Source organism: Propithecus coquereli, unplaced genomic scaffold (assembly GCF_000956105.1).
Source record: "Propithecus coquereli isolate 6110/MARCELLA unplaced genomic scaffold, Pcoq_1.0 Scaffold174, whole genome shotgun sequence".
NCBI lineage: Eukaryota > Metazoa > Chordata > Mammalia > Primates > Indriidae > Propithecus > Propithecus coquereli.
The window spans coordinates 995191-999479 of NW_012142080.1; the positions used below are offsets into that span (position 1 = coordinate 995191).

At 41.2% G+C, this 4289-nt stretch overlaps 1 pseudogene; it reads left to right on the top strand.

The window, feature by feature from the left end:
* Positions 1-737: 737 nt before the first annotated feature.
* LOC105808455 lies at positions 738-3877 on the top strand (annotated as a pseudogene).
* The last annotated feature ends 412 nt before the right edge of the window (positions 3878-4289 follow it).

Consider the following 4289-nt stretch of genomic DNA (forward strand, 5'->3'; position numbering starts at 1 on the left):
GTATAAATAAACCCTTCACACTTAATTAAATGACATAATGCAAAAGTTATGAGAAAACTCCCCACTATAATTTGTCAGCTTAGGGTCTTTGATTTCTCTCTTGTTTGTACAGATTGACTCTTTTTCAGATAGTGCACCTCCTTACTGTCAAGCTCCAATTCATTAAATGAAAAAAACCTGTACCATATTTCTGCAGCAACTCCTTCTCCTAGATTAGAAGTTCCAGGGTCAAGCTGCACTGGGAGTGGCAAGAGCTATACTTGCTTCCCTTGATGTTTCTTTTTCTTTTTTTCCCAGACACGTTTCTGGGAAGGAACAAATTAATGCTTTCCATTCCCTTACCAAACTGACTAGTTGAGAGATTGGTACATGATCCAAACGGGAACAATAAGATCAAAAAGAGCCAATATTGAGACTTTTGTTTGAACCGTCAGAGAGGTGGACTCCCCTTTGATGAACTGCATTTTAAAATGATGTGAAATTAAAGCTGATAGGTACTACTATAAGAAGGCTTATTATTGGGCTAAACCAGAGAAAGTAGAACTAAAAATGGTGATATCTTTGAAGATTTGGATTAAAAAAACTCAAAATATACATAAATTTGGATTATTTGGTTATATAAATCTGCTCTTTGTTATTATTAAGTCAGGGCTATATTTTATGATAGCTTAAATTTGAACTATCTCATTGCTATGCCCTGAGGTAAAAGCTTCCTCCAGAATTGTGTCTTGGTAGAGATGGACAAAGTAAAACATGAGGGAAATGGATAGATACGATATCTAAATTTTTGCATTACAGAAAATATGTGTAAAAAGAATCTCAAGGTTGTGCTAGTAATAAGTCCCAGGGTTCTAATAATAGGCATTTAATAAATGTTAGTTCTCTTCTCTCCTTTGAAATATGTCCCCTTAATGAACTAGAAGTACTTTGTGATGAAGTAAAGGAAGACTCTTCCCCCACACCCCTACTGCATTCATTTGTTTAATGAATTACCTGGGAGATCTCAGGCAGAGTTTTCCAACTAAGACACACCATTTGCTGTGTATGGGTTACAGGTAAGGTGAAATATTGATCATCTCAGTCTTTGAGGTATGTTGTAGTTAACATATCGTGAAAAGCTGTAAGAAGCCCCAACAAGCTAGTGATACAACACAGTAATAGTTTATTTCTTGCTTATCGAAGAGTCACAAGTTAAGGTTTCTGGTCAGAAAGTAATTTTTCTCCGTGGGATGATTTAGCCACCAAGGCTCTCCTCACCGTGGATTCTGCCACCTACTTTTTTTAACCCCCTTCACTCAAATGTGCCACATATTATTTCTATTCACATCCCATTGGTGAGAACTTGTCCCACATAGCTACACTTAGATACAAAAAAACACTAGAACATATAGTCCATGGCTGAGCAGCCACTTCCCAGAAACAACTGTTCTATGGAAGAGAAATGCATGTTTTAAGTTAGCCAGCTTTGATGCAAGGGCTTGAGCCATTGGTCTATTATTTTCAGCCATGAGCAAACACATCCATTTACCCAACTGAATGATTTAAATATGATTTTCTATGTGTGCCATGATGTTAAGAAGGTTAAGAAGCATCAATCTAAACCAACATTCACTGGTATCCATGGACTTAAAATTTTTCTGTTTGGCAAGCTTTAATTCTCTAAATCTTCAAATAACCAATAATTATGGATTAGGTCTAACTTCATTTCTGACACTTCATTTTGACCCTTTTACAATTTGGGTTAGCATGTGTAGGGGAAAAAAATCTCTTTTCTTCCCATCTTAGGTTCATGGCTGAGGCCCCTGTGATGAAAGATTAATAAGAGAAAAAGCACACAAATTTATTTAATATAATTTTTACATGACTCATGAGCCTTCATAAAAAATGAAGACCTGAAGAAACAGACAAGCTTGTGTATTTTATATGCTAGATTTGATGGAGAAGTGGACAGTCATGCCAAGTTCTCAGTACACAAAACAAGACAAACAGGAAAGTAATAGCTGTCCCTGGGGTGGAAAGAATCAATAACTAATAAACACCCCAAAACCAAATTTAACCAGAGAGTCACAATTCAAACAGATGTTTTTCTCCTGTTACGCTGAATTTGGAAAGGAAGAAAGAAAGAGAAGTTTTTTACCTTCTCTTGACTGAGCACTACAGACAGAATTCCAGGAGAGCTGACCTTGGTAAGAACTCTTAACTTTCCCTGGGTTTTTGTCAGTTGTCCCGGGATCTCACCTGCAGGCTTTGGAGCAAGTGAGGTATCTCAGCCATCCTTCCCTGAGTGCCAGAAAACATAGGGAAAAATAAATATCTTTCCTCCCCCTCTTAGGTTCACGGTTGAGGCCCCTATAACAAAAGACAGATTAGGAAGAGAAAACCATACAAATTTAATAAAAAAGTTTTACATAGCATAGGAGCCTTCAGAAATGAAGATCCAAAGAAGCACATTATACGGTGTATTTTTTATGCTAGGTTTGATGAAGAAGCATATAGTTGTGGAGAAGTATGATTGGATAGAAAAATATGATTTAGTGGTAGTAAACTGGGGGAAACTTAGCAAGGCCTGTTCAGATTATTCTTTCTGTTCCAGTGTCTTCAGAGAGAAGATTGTTCCTTTCCTCATCCTCTCTGTCAAAGTGCATTGTCATTCATCTCATTATGGGAAATCACAGCCTCCTAACAGAGACAAGAATGATTGTAATGCAGTTATATAGGGGAAAAAATAGAGAAATTACCACTGCAAGTTTTTAATGTCAAAATCTCGTCATCTTTTAGGGACAGCGGACCCCAGAGAGCCCTGTGCAGCCCCACCACCGCTGCTGTCGGCCTAGTTACCATCACATATCGGGAAGAGCCGCAGATGCCGCAGCGGGCCCCGTCACCATCGCCACAACCATTAGCAGCCAGGCCGAGACCCCTCAGCCACCCAAGGCCCCGCCCTCAGCGCTGCCGACTCCAAGCCCCGCCCCGCCCCACCGGCAGCAGCGCAGGGAGCTGCGCCCCCGGCGGTCTCACATTGGCCATGCCTGCCAGCAGGGACAAAAAGGTCATTGCAACCAAGGTTTTGGGGACAGTAAAATGGTTCAGTGTAAGAAACGGACATTGTTTCATCAACAGAAATGACACCAAGGAAGATGTATTTGTACACCAGACTGCCATAAAGAAGAATAACCCCAGGAAGCACCTTCTCAGTGTGGGACACGGAGAGACTGTGGAGTTTGATGTTGTTGGAGGAGAAAAGGGTGGGAGGCAGCAAATGTCACAGGCTGTGGTGGAATCCAGTTCAAGGCAGTAAGTATGCAGCAGACCATGATCATTATAGACGCTATCCACGTCGCAGGGGTCCTCCACGCAGTTACCAGAACAGTGAGAGTGGGGAAAAGAACGAAGGATCGGAGAGCGCCCCTGAAGGCCAGGCCCTACCGCAGGCGAAGGCTCCCGCCTGACTACCCCCGGAGACCCTATGGGAGTGGACCACGGTGTTCCAACCCTCCTGTGCAGGGAGAAGTGATGGAGGGTGCTCACAACCAGGGTGCAGGAGAACAAGGTAGACCACCAGTAAGACAGAATGTGTATCGGGGGGTATAGACCATGATTCCATCCCGGCCCTCCCCGCCAAAGACTGCCCAGAGAGGACCGCAATGAAGAGGATAAAGACAATCAAGGAGATGAGACCCAAGGTCAGCAGCCGCCTCAACGTGGGTACCGGTGCAACTTAAATTACCGAAGCAGACACCCAGAAAACCCTAAACCACAAGATGGCAAAGAGACAAAAGCAGGCGATCCACCAGCTGTGAATTCTTCCACCTCCGAGGCTGAGCAGGGCGGGGCTGAACAAATGCCTGGTTATCATCTCTACCGTTCTCTGGTTTAGTCATCCAACAAGAAGAAATGAACAAAAGATTGGCGTTGAAGACCTTAAGTGCTTGCTTTTTGCCCGTTGACCAGATAACTAGAACTATCTGCATTATTTATGCAGCATGGGGTTTTTATTATTTTTACTTAAAGACGTCTCTTTTGGTAATAACAAACGTGTTTTTTAAAAAAGCCTGCTATATTTCAATACACCTTTAAAGATTTTTAAATTGTTTCATATCTGGACAAGTTGAGACTTTTGAGAACTTCGTTTTTAATTTGTAATAAAAGTTTACAACTTGATTTTTTCAAAAAAGTCAATAAACTGCAAGCACCTATTAATAAAGGTCTTAAATAGTTAAACAAAAGAAACTATTCATCTTTTAATGTCAGTAGTTACATTAGAAGAGGTAGATGAAGACATGTAAATG